The sequence below is a fragment of the Carassius carassius genome, chromosome 30 (assembly GCF_963082965.1).
Source record: "Carassius carassius chromosome 30, fCarCar2.1, whole genome shotgun sequence".
In the NCBI taxonomy this organism is placed as follows: Eukaryota; Metazoa; Chordata; class Actinopteri; order Cypriniformes; family Cyprinidae; genus Carassius; species Carassius carassius.
The window spans coordinates 18690181-18703857 of NC_081784.1; the positions used below are offsets into that span (position 1 = coordinate 18690181).

At 38.0% G+C, this 13677-nt stretch overlaps 1 pseudogene; it reads right to left on the reverse strand.

Moving 5' to 3' along the window:
* Positions 1-2210: 2210 nt before the first annotated feature.
* On the reverse strand, positions 2211-7226 carry LOC132110336 (COMM domain-containing protein 8-like; annotated as a pseudogene).
* Between the last annotated feature and the right edge of the window lie 6451 nt (positions 7227-13677).

Here is a 13677-nt window from a genome sequence, read left to right on the forward strand (position 1 = left end):
TCTGTGTAAGTTTGTTCATAAAAGCATTTCCCCAGTTTAGACACATCACATATTGTAGTTTGTCTTAGTAAGACTTTAGCAACTCTGCTACCAAGAAATGGGAAAAAGCTCATAATTTGAGTTACAGTATTTATAGGGCTCAGTTTAAGAGTACATCTAAAAAAATATATTGTCTGCAGCTTGTGTGTCTATATGTGGCCTAACACACTTGTTCTCTATTATCAAATGTAGTCAATCTGCCAGGAACGGATGTCCTTGCATCAGTATAACAACACATGATGACAAGCAGGATGGGAGTTTAACGTCCACACAGTAGGAAAATCTGTACATTAAAATATATCAGGTATTGAAAGATGAATGATGTCGTCATCTTTTTCTCTACTTTTTCTTTTAAACCAACAAATCCTGCATATTTAATTTATAGCAGATGTTGTGTTTTATACTTTAAAGTCCAATATATAAAATCCTGATTCATAAGCAAGAGGTTAAAAAACAAAAGTGGTTTCAGGAAAGTGATATATTAGTTCCCATTGTTCAGTATTTGACACAGCATTCCCAAAACTATTGTGATTGAAATGTAGCTATGATTTTAGGCAATGTTTTAGGGATGCAGTTATTATATCTGTTTATATAGGAAGTGACTTCACAGTATTTACCTTACACATTTGCATTTAGCTTTAAACTACTATTCACTGTGAGTTATATATTAGCCAAGCTCACCAAAATGGCAGATAGGACTTACTAACAAATTAGATTTTTCTTCTTTATGGCTTAACTTGTGCCTTTTAAGAAAAAAAAAATCATGTATTTTACATGGTTCATCATACAACAGTCGAAATATTCTGAATGGATTTCCACTTTTCTATAAAAGTAATATTAGCAAACATAATCAAAAGCAAAGGTATTTTCAAGGCCTTTTCCAATGCCCTGCATTAATATTCAGTATATTATAAATACACAATGCGTTTGGCATGTAAATGAATTGCTTGCATTGAAACAGTCTTTTTGTTTCAGTGACAAGTTGACTGGGACATCAGCTGGTTTGTTTTTGTCCAGAAGTAAATTAACTTTATGAAATTCTCCATTAAAGCTAATCAGGAGAGAGAGATCTTAAGACTGTCAATGTAAAAACAAAGCTTATTCACACATGCTCAAACCAGAATCAGCATGAATACACAAACACATACACATAAAAGTGAAGTTATATTGACATTTTTGTAGACCATCTATCACTCATACATTGTGTTTTGGCTTGGGATGCTTACAAAAGCAAATGCCAAAGGAAAAAAAGGAAAAAGTGTTTTGTAAACAGGTGTATGATTTCTGCAGTTGCATTCATGCTATTGGCCAGTGGAGTGGGTTGACGGATAATTTACTGTCACTTAATGAGACAAGATGCTTGTATTTGAGTTTATGTATTTAAGGCTGGGACTGCTACCATAGTTGTTCTTAAGGATACTTTATTTTAAATCATAGACATTTGGAATGAATTTAAATAAAATATCTCACCAAGCTTAATGTGAAGAGCTGTTTTTTGTACTATATTGCTTTCTTGTTGCATAACCACATGGCATTGGCATTTTGTGAGCTGGAAAGTCTAAAAGTCAATGATGGACGCTGAATTAACTGAGGATTGAAAAAAAGGGATAATTGTTCTCATAAACAAATCGCCCTTGACTCTTCAGGAATTTGAACTATTAGGATGATCAGACAGTAATGAAGACAAAATTCCATTCATACTACAAACTTGATTTAATCCACTTCAACATGTGCAGACTGGACACCTAAACTTTAACCTATTAATCAGGATTACAAGTGAGTCATGCGCCACATTATCGCATGAAAAGTCTGGGGGTTTCTGCCTTTTTTTTTTTTTGCCTATTAGTCATTATGTTGACTTGCATTGTCAAAAAAGGAACAACACAGGTGCTGTAATTTAATGCTTTTAGTTACTTTATTTACAAAGGCAATTTTTTGGGATGTGAAACCAAAATCCATTGCATGGAGAACTGAAATCAAGATCTGTGTAAGGCATATAGATTTTCATTGTGCAAAATACTCCACCTCAAAACGACCCTACAACCATTACCTAGACAACTTCAAGTCAACTGTAGTCCATAATGATGGAGGTTGAACAATAATATTCATGAACACCTCAGGTAGGGAACACTGACAGGTTCCCGTTCTATCCATAAGGTTTCCATTTGCCCAATACAGACCTCAGAAATCCACTCTTTGAAAGTATGATGGCACAGAACCATCTTTGGTTGGTATCTTCATTTCAACTGCAACACAACCTAGAATAGGACACAAAATGCCATGCAGGAGAGTTAAGTGTAGGTGCCACTACTGTCTATTTACAGTCCATTAACATTTTACCTGATAAAAACTCAATTCCAATCCTTTAACATATAGTGAAGAAAAAAGCTAAACAAATCCACAATTAAGATCCTTTTAACTTCAGACAGTTGCTTCCAGCCAAAATACCAGTCCATGTACATAACGCTTCCTCCAGAGAGAAAGGACATAGCCTGTTTTCTTCTGAAATATTTGTTCAGAATTGTTTTCACTTGTCAACAGCGGCTTATCTTTGCATATTTCTCTCCTAATTCAGACTTCATTGAAGAAAGCAATAATATGGATATAGGACTCGTATTTTGGCCAAAAACAATGGTTTGAAGATAAAAATGGCTTAATGGTGAATTCGTTTCTTACAAACACACAGATTTCACTGATAGACTGGAGTTGTATGGATTACTCATGGGTTATTGTGAGGTTTTTTATCAGCTGTTTGAACTCTCATTTTGACGGCACCAATTCACTGCAGAGGATCCATTGCTAAGCAAGTGATATAATGCTACATTTCTCCAAATCTGTTCCAATTACCAAACAAACTCATCTAAGCCTTGGATGGTCTGAGGGTGAGTACATTTTCATTTTTGGATGAACCATTCCTTCAAGCACTACCTTATTAGCAGCCTCTAGTGCACTGATGAGAGTGTGCAGCTCCTCCTTGTTCATTTCTATATTCACCAATCTCTGAATTCCATTCTCCTTCAGGTCCAGACTGAGATTTAGCAGAGAAGTGTTTAAAGCTGACAGCTTGTCGCTGGATAATACCAGCTAGAGTGAGATTCAAAGAAAGGGAAGAGGAAGTAAGAAAGCAACTAACAAATGGAAAAATAAATAGATGATCTTATCAATATGATTAATGCATGCCTGTATGTATGTGTTAGTGCACCTTTAACTGCCAGTTGAAGCCCTGTAGATGTCTGCTTGAGATGCCATTGGTTCTTTCCACCAAAGCATGTCTGATCTCATCGAACCTGGAGTGCACACACTGAAGAAGAGCCTCGGCGCGTGGCGTGTCCAAATCACTCACTAGTTCCTCGATCTGCAGTTGTGTGCACGAAATAATCAATCACACAAACTATTCAGTCATGTTTAGTCAACCACTAAATCTACTTGAACACTGACATGATTCTGTACACAGTTAGACATGTTTATATGTCTGGTCACATTCTCATCTACTCACCTCTTGATCTGAACAACCCCTTCCTGAAGCAAAGCGGATAAAAGAGGAGAGAGCGTACATTAGCTCCACCCATTCTGTCAGACTCCACCGTTCAACCGTAATCTGTTCACCTCGGACCACTCTGGACACACACCCCATCCACCACCCTGTGTATGAGCTTACATTGCAAATAAGGAGTTGAGGTATTCAGTGTTCAAAAATCAAGCTGATAAAGCTCCTAATACATTGTTTATTTAGGATGATTCTCTAAACTTTTTAAACAAGGGGTCCATCAAAGCACAGCAGCAGGGTCTGTAGACTGATTTTTTAAAAATAAAACATGTGCCAATATACTAGGATTCAATATATTAAAATATTTAAATTGTAGTGAAATTTATAAACATAAGCAAAAACTCTTAGATCATTCAACATGGCTTATACTAGTATAAAACAATCATTAAATGTGTAGTAATATATGTTATATGATATTAACTGAAGATATTATAGATACAAAGAATACAGCATTTTTATTTTAGGGAGTCCCTGGTGTTGACAAAGATTGGGTGAGGGGCCCCTGCAAGTATTTTTTCTGTTTTATTTATTTTTTTACTTGGAATGAAATGCAATTTTTATAATGACATAATACTTAATACTTCAAGGGTCAGTAAAGTCCCTGCTCAATAAGTTAGTAGATAAACATAAGATGAACTTTAATGTATTAAAACTATCCATGCAAAAAACATACTATATTTATAATATAATAATAGTACCCAGTGCATTAGGGTGCATCAAAAAAAAATAATTGTAAAAGTAGAAAAAGTAAGATTTTTTTTTTGGCCACACATAAAGTCGTTCCACTCAAATCAATCAACAAATGTGCAAAATATTATTAAAAATGAATAATGTCTACCAGGTCCGCGTGTGAGGCAAAATATTGTTACAGGGTCACAAATAAGCATATAAGTTTTAACAGAACAAATATTATAATAACCAGTTTCTGGCACTGTTGGGTCTTTTTTATGTAATTGTTTATTTATTTATTGTTCTTTAGGGCCGATACATACTTAAAAAATCTTTTATAAACATTATTATTTTATGTACTGTATGTATTGATGATAGCTCTTGGGAACCGCAATTTTAAACCACAGATACCAAAAGTATGACTCCAAGTTGGCTTTATGGTAAATAACCCACAGCCCAGAAATTAACTATACATCTAAATAAATTTACGTCACCGGCTATTGGAACACCCCTCGGTGTGACGAATGTCTGAAGCCCTATACCATCTCGCCAATCCTATTGGCCAAATAGCGCTTGGCACCACCCTACGCATGCGCACGCATCATATACCTGGGTGCCGCGCGCTATTTCGCTCAGATTTCATGAACTGAAGAAGAAGAATGCTATCAAGGTATGGCACGGCCAGGACCGCAGCATCTCGTTCCCTATTCAGGGAACCATGGTTACATACGTAACCGAGATGTTCCCTTTCATAGGTCACTTCGATGCTGCGGTGACGTCACTGGCTATGGGAACGCTATACCATAACGCCTGACGTACCTGATAGCTGGGATCCAAGGAAGCATCTGCTCAAGCGGAGAGAAACCCGGGAGCCAGGGGCCATCCTCACATCCAGACTGTAAGACTTGATAAAAGTGCTCGGTGAGGACCAACCTGCCGCAGCACAGATATCATCCATAGAAGATCCACTGAGAAAAGCTCGAGAAGAAGCCACTGCTCTCGTGGAATGAGCTTTAACTCTTAAGGGCGAAGCAAGTCCGCGCGTCTCATAGGCTAAAGATATTGCTTCCACCAGCCAATGGGACATGCGCTGTCTTGTAACAGCATGGCCTTTACCCTTATGTCCAAAACAGACAAACAGCTGGTCAGACTCACGCCATGGGGCTGTACGATTTACATAAGCCTTTAAAGCTCTCACAGGGCAAAGACTTAGATCTCCTGACCCCGCCTCAATTGACTGAGCGCGCGGGAGAGAAAGCTTTGCTGTCATCGTGCGAGAGTCCAAGTCTATTCCCAGAAAGGTTATCCGTTGAGAGGGAATTAAAACACTTTTCTGGAAATTCGTGCATAAGCCCAGGCTGTTAAGATGATTCAGCACAAGATCCCGATGAGAGTGTGCTTGAGTCTGCGATTGCGCTAACACCAGCCAATCGTCTAAGTAGTTCAAAACGCGAACGCTCTGGAGCCGCAACGGGCCCAGAGCTGCGTCCATGCATTTTGAAAAAGTACGGGGAGCCAGAGCTAAGCCAAAGGGAAGAACGCGGTACTGATACGCTTTGCCCTCTAAAGCGAATCTGAGGAACTTCCTCTGTCTCTTGATGATCTGAATATGAAAGTATGCATCCTTCAGATCGATCGTGACAAACCAGTCGTTTGGTTGAATCTGAGACAAAATAGACTTTACCGTCAACATCTTGAATTTGCTCGGCCTGAGTGCAAGATTCAAACGGCGTAAATCCAGAATGGGTCGCAACCCGCCATCTTTTTTTTGGTACCACAAAATAACGGCTGTAAAACCCTGACTCCATCTGAGAGGGGTGTACTTCTTCTATAGCCCCTTTGCTCAGCAGAGTTGACATCTCCTGTCGCAGCACCGCTATTTCCATCGGTTTCACAACCGTGGAAAGAATTCCGCGGAAAGGAGGCGGGCCTCTTCGAAACTGAATGGTGTATCCATGACAAATTGTGCATAACACCCATTGAGAAATGTCAGGCAAGCGTTCCCACGCGGTCCGAAACAATATTTGCGGTCTCAAGATTTCCGCTTCCTGGAACGCTGTCATACGCGTTAAAATGTCCGGGCACGAAAAGCTTGTGGCGTTCGTGCACAGGGGAAGTGCATGCTTAAAAGTCGTTGCGTTTCGTTGTGTATAATCCTGAAACGTGCCCAGGGCAGGAATTAGGCAAACAGACTGAACATCCGGCTCTGCCGCTAGCGAAAAAGCGGCGGCTGTGTGAGCCATCATAAACGGGTCGTCTGTGCAAGACCCTTGAATCGTCCCTCAAATTCTGAAAGCTGGATTGCGCAGAGTGTCTGAGGGAACGTTTGGCCTAACAGCTCGATCCAATGCTGCTCGAGGCGCTGTTTGCGGCGAGACAGTCAGTGTTTGAGCATGGGGATTGCAGTGAGAGTGTTGGATGCGCAAAAGCGGTCCAACAGTGCTCTCTAGTGGAGGGCACAGTCCCTGGCAAGCAGCGAGAACATCAGGAGCTGCTATTCGGGGCCCGAGAACGAGAGGCATTAGCCATCGAACTCAGGTTTAACCTCTTGCGCTGACGTTGGTGAGCCGGTGAAAAAACTTAGTGCCCCAATCCTTACGAGGGGGCGGAATAGGTGAAGGCTCTTCCAGAGAGGCAACTCGCTGGCGGTGAGAGGAGGTCGAGCGAGAACGCGCGGGCGCCTGCCAAATCAGCATCCCTGGGTCTGCGAGGAATCAGCTGGCGGAAAGCGGCTGATTGCTGTTTCGCTGCCCTGAATTTTTCCACCACCGAAGTGACAGCCTCTCCGAACAAACCGTCCTTAGAAACAGGGGCATCCATGAGGAAAGATTTATCCTTTTCTTTGATGTCGGTGAGATTAAGCCAGAGGTGTGATACCCTCCCCTTCATCTAGTTCCTTTAATAGCTCTGCTTGGTAGGCCTGAAGGACCGCCATAGAGTGGAGCGAAGCAGCCGCCTGGCCAGCAGCCATGTAGGATTTCCCAACTAGGCTGGACGTGACTCGACACGCCTTAGAGGGAAGAAGGGGGCAAAACTTCCATTCCACGGCCGAATTAGGCGCGAGGTGTTCGGCGAGAGTCTCTTCCACCGGAGGCATCGCTGCATAGCCATGGTTCACCATATCGGAAATGGTGGCGAAATCCGCAGCCGCAGCGTTAGTAATCCGCGCCCGAGAACGGCCTCTTGGTGGAGGTCCGGGAAAAAAGGTAAAGGCCTTCGGGGCTGTGCAGGTGTCCGACTAGTTAGAAAACGGTCGTCCAGCTGAGATGAAGGTTGGGCCTCGGCCTTCTCAACCTCCCAATCCAGTCCCAATTTACCCACCGCGTGAGAAACCACATCCAACAGCTCGCTGTAGGAGGGGGAACACGCCTCTCCTGTCCGCTAGGAGGGAGATGGCCAGTGTTGGCTGCGAAGTCCTCAGACCCCGAGGCCACGGTGGATAAAACGTCGTCATCATAGCGTCCACAACCGAAGGAGATGGCACTACATGCCTCCGGTGTGGACTGAAAATCCTCATTAGAGAAGACGACAGGCTCAATAAAACTTTTATTCTGCACCAGGGTAGGGGAGAGCGAGCGATGTGGAGAATATTCCAGCGCTGCGCTGTCCTCGAAAGCCATGTCGCACGTGTCACCCCAAGCTATCGCCTCGTGCGGTGCCTCGGCAGTCGCAGAAGTGACATGGCGGGGGTTAGACACGGGGGCGACATCAGAAAATACTTCCACCCTCGAGCGCAGTACTCTGAGCCGCAGGCCATCACAATGGGGACAAGAAGAAAGGCCGCTAAGCGCTGCCTGTGCGTGATGTAAACCCAGACATACTACGCACCTTTCATGAGAGTCTCCCTTCGTGATGTACCTGGTACACAGCTCCTTACACCTTCGAAAACTCATCACGTCCGCGAAGAGGAGTTAACACTGCTCGTAGAAAACCGCTGAAGAACGCGAGATGATTCCTAGGGCACAGATGATTCGCTTCCCTGAAGGAATGAAATCTGAGCACCCAGGTATACGATGCGTGTGCATGCGTAGGGTGGTGCCAAGTGTTATTTGGCCAATAGGATTGACAAGATGGTATAGGGCTTCATCGAAGTGACCTATGAAAGGGAACATACCTGACTCATCGACAGATTGGTCATTTTTAACATTGACAGCTTAATTAACCACCAGTGTCAGACTATTAATAATAGCTAGCGATATCGCTAACGTAGTTAGCAATGAAAGCTGAGACTTTATAAGAATTCAAATGAAATTCAAATGAATTCTTATTACGTTTTAACTTATATTGCCGTTTATATAATAAATTAAATGGTGTTATGAGCACAATATACAGTGAGCCCTTTGACTGTCTAGATTAATGATGGAGCTAAAGCTTCTCTCTTTAATTTCACTACCGTTACTTATTTACAAAGATTAAGTGTGACTTTTAGAATACTTTTAGAATAATGGTCATTTAGTTAATGTTAGTTAGTTCATTAATTAACATGAACAAACAATAAACAATACATTTATTACTGTATTTATTCATCTTTGTTCATGTTAGCATTAGTAAATGTTGAAATGAACTTCAACTAAGATTAATAAATGCTGTAGAAGGATTGTTCTTGCTTAGATCATGTTAACTAAAGTAGTTAACTAATATTAACTAATGGACCGTTATTCAAAAGTGTTACTGATTAAGTTTTATCATCACTTGATTATAAGGATTTCATTGCTTTTCATAAAACTTTGAACTGATTGTATGTATTCTTTTTTTCTTCCCTTTTAGCCATTTGCAGGACAAGGACAGCCTTAAGGAAAGCTGAGGAAAGCTGTTCTCTGCATTTCCAAGAGACAAGACTATACCTCCCTAGACTAATGTTGTGTTTGTACTAAACCCAGAGCAGCCCTGAATGAATCGACAGAATGACCCTGCTCATATTCTAATACTATAGACTGTATTTAAAAAGCTTTGCACAGGATGTTTAATGCTGAAAATGTACTGCGTGTGCCTTTACACAAAAACTACATGATGTAAATAGCCTAGAAATGAAAAACACAGGAACTCATAGTGAGTCCAGCTGCAATATCATGATGAAATCATTGTGATGTTGTTATAATGATTTTTAATTTTGATTAATATAAAGTTTTTTGAGGGGAGCATCTCATATTCTGGTCTGTGATAAACATAACTATACTTTGAGATTTTGTTTTGCAAGGTAAACCTCACACAAACACCCAAACATTCATATGTGTTAACATACATGGAAAAATAAACCACTGTTTCAAAACGTGTGTGTTTTCTGCATGAGTGTGTGTAATGTGCATTATAGAACAAAATGTCAAGCATCATCAAGTTTTTTACATTATTTGACTTCTTGAGGGAAGCGCTGGAGAATTAATCTTTATTAGTCAGGTTTTGTCTTCACAACTAAACCACTCTATTCACAGAGAGGGACGGAACTGAAAACTGAAATAAAATGCGTTTCTTGAGCTGAGATTGATTCAGAGGATTTTTTATTTTATATATATATATATATATATATATATATGTGTGTGTGTGTGTGTGTGTGTGTGTGTGTGTGTGTGTGTGTGTGTGTGTGCATGTATATATTATACTTAAGGAGCTCATTAATTAAACACAATTTGGAACTCTTTTTTTGTGTGTCATTAGCTGTGTCTTAATTTGATTAATAATTGATTAATAATTATTACACAAATAGTATTTTAAAATTACATTTCAATTTTACTCTTTAATTTACTATTAATTTATTCTTCATTTTTGTCTATTCTGTATTATTCCACCCTTGATATTACATATTCTTCTTGCTATTATTAACCTATTGTTGTTCAGTTTTTTATTATGGTATTATTCATATTATACATATAATTTTATGCTATTATAAATCTATTATATCACATGTTATTGTACCATTGTACTCGCTTTTCATATTCACTTTAAGTTGTACTACATATACTTTTTAATATTACATATCACTTTTACTATATTTCTACTGTGCACTGTATCAGTGCATATTTTCATTTTCACTGGATCCATAAAGCCTCATCAGTTACATGTGTTATTATTTGTTGTGGAGTTCATCTGTAGGCTATAAAGTGCTATCAAAATGAAATGCAGACTACAAGTGTGTCACTTTTTGATTTGCATTTACTTGTTTTATTTCAATTTTCTCAATTAAAGATGTATTATTTAGATTTTATCCCAGTATTTCAAAGGGAATGAGCTGTGTTCTGACCTGATACACTGGATGTCAGCTGATCGAGCGTCACGTGACTTCATCTTCTGCCGCGTGACGCGTCCTCAGGATGTTGCGCTGCACTCTGGGATTTGCTAATGATACATTTTACATGCTGATTACATTTACGTGTTAACAAACTAATCCAATGTTGTCACATTTACACATTCCCATCAACTTAAAACGACACCCGGAAGTATGACATTTCAAATTAAAAGTTCACAATTATAACAATATAATAAAATAACTTAATTATAAATGAACAGTAAACGCATTAACTGTATAGATTAATAGATATACGTTTGAAACTGGATACTAATTTAAATTAAATAAATCAATGTTTATTTTGTACACAACTGAACTAAAGTATTTTCTAAAAGACAGGTATTGTTCATAAACTTTCTCCACATCTTTAAACAAAAAGACTACATTTAGTCTTAGTGCAATATGTAATACCCAGAAATTATATATTTTTTCTCAAAATCCTTTGAAAGTACTGGTAGTTAATTACGTTTTATACATTTTACGTTCAAATAAAAAGGTTTATATTTAGTTTTGATTTCCAAAGCATGATAATACGTGTGAAAGAGAAACTTGTGTGTGTGTGGCCAGTGGGTGATGATCAGTGTTGCCAGACGTACGATAATTATCGTATTTGTACGATAATTTTTACCTCTGTACGATGTACGATCAATAATGAAAAAAATCCCGTAATGTACGATAATTTCAGAATTTTATGAAAATTTAAATGATGTTAGTTGCAGTCATAGGGCTTCTTTACTCATACACGAAATGGGCTCATTACAGACACTCTAAATGCGTTCGTGTGCACCTGAGGGTGTGTTAAGAATGCAGTAGAGTGCCCTGCTTTAAACAAGTACTCCTCGCTGCAGACTGTAGCGCGGCGACGTCACGTATGTACGTCACGTATGTACGTGACGTGTGTTTACCGCGCATGCGCAGTAACGTATATGTATTTACCGTAAATACGATTGTGCGTCGTACGCGCCGTACTGACTGTCATTAATGCGCATATCCAGGTTCATTCACTTCCGGATGTTCGTAAGGTATGGTGGATATGAGATATTACTTTTGTTTTCTTAAAAATTTGCATTTAAATTGCTTTTAATTGTAAGAATGCTTTGGTCATAATCATAGAGAGTGTCATTGCAAATGTGTGCGATTTCAAACACTTATGACATGTTTTATGATATAGTATTCGAATGCTGGTCTTTCAAAGTCTTATTTCGCGTAAAATGAACCATTAGAGATGTATTAAAATAGAGCAGAAAGACTTTATTAATGTTAGTAATGCCATTCCCTTATGAAACAAAAATATATTGCAGTATATTGGAAAATATCATATAATATATTAGGCATATATTCTTATATATGGGATTTAATATTTATTTTTTCCAATATATTGCAATATATTGAAAGCGGCAATCATTTGTATATTTTGCAATATATTATATGATATATGTATCATCAATATATTATTCAATGTATTCAAACATATAATATATTAGAAAATAAAAAGGGAAAATAATATATTACAATATATCACAATATATTTTAAGAAATATATTGGTAAATATATTTTCCTTTCGTAAGGGTTGATAGTTGTATGCATTGCAAAAAAAATCATATTTGTAATCTTTTTCATTAACATTATCAAAGATTAATAGATACTGTAACACATGTATTGTTCATTGTTAGTTAATGTTAATTAATACATTAACTAGTGTTTACCAATGACACCTTATTGTTAAGTGTTACCTCTTAAATTGACCTTCATATGTCTTAATATGACTTTTTGGGGACATTGTCAGTGTAAAGAAATTCAGAGAAGAGACTCACTTCATGTGGCTAGAGTACTGTAATTATCTGTTTTTCTTTCTCTGACAGACTGTATAGCCCTCAACTGTAACATTTTCAAATTGAAAAAAAACTTTCAGGCCATGCTTTCTCAAGCCAAGCCAACCTACATTTTGACTTGAGAAAATTTATTAATTTAGTTGATGTTAATGCTGGTTATATTTTAATCTCTTAGGTAGTTTACAGACAAAGCAAGTAACACTTTTTCTAACACCATGCTATAATATATTTAAAAATACATTTAAAATATTTTCCTTGTATGGCTCTTCTGCCGTTCTTCAAAATGATTTAATTTTGCTTTAATATTGTTTGTTCTTTTATGTAAAGGTGTGGTGAACTGGAGTGCATTGTCTGAACAATACAACCTGAGTGTCCGGGTGTCATGTTCTCTGACCCAGTGCCTCCGGTGCAGTGAGATATTTAAAGACTGTCGACCTGTGTGTGAGGAATCGCAGGAAGAGAGTCCTGTGTGGGTTTTATCCATTCAAAGAATTTGAGGGCTACTGCTTGACTTATTGTTTTATCAGTGATGGAGGTGAATTTCAGATATTTTTTTCTTGTGTCATGTCTATAGTCTTAATCTATATTTGTATATACAATTATATTTTCTGTTTTGTTCTTTGAAATAAATAAAAAAAGATTTCTGTCATCAGTTTTTTTTTTTTTGGAGGCACCTTGCATAAAATCGGATGCAGACACTGAAAATATGCTTTATGTAGTCAACTGAACTTAAAACTACTTTACTGGCTTAAATGTTTCACACGCAGAATTGCCAAAGCAAAATAAAAATGTCCAAATTTATAGTTAAAAAATAGATAAACAAGAACCATAGCAAAAGTAAGATTAAAATAAGAAAGGCAGTGGTTTACACTTAGAGCAAATGGCTATAGATTCTATTTATACTATGTTAAAATAGCAGGATTTTCTGCTATTTATATTACTTATTGCAAATAGTGGCAATTATTTGCACCTCATTATTGTAGTACATTATAAAACAGTATGCAATAATGAGTGTAAATTATAATTTTAATTCAAATTATTAAATGGATGCCAGCATATTAGGACAATGAAGCCCTCCCTCACAGCTTTTTGATTAGTTCCTTCGTTTTTATTTAAAATAAATGTTTTTCTGATGTGATTTGAAATTTGAAAAGATAGGGGGAAAAAGGCAGATTCGGACCGGATCGATTGCATCATATTGTGAACAACACACGTTTTACCATCTGCACTATTAGAGCCGACGACTGTACTTTATCTGTTTTAATTTTGACTAGCTCAATAAGAAATATAAGGTGCCATTAAAGTGTAA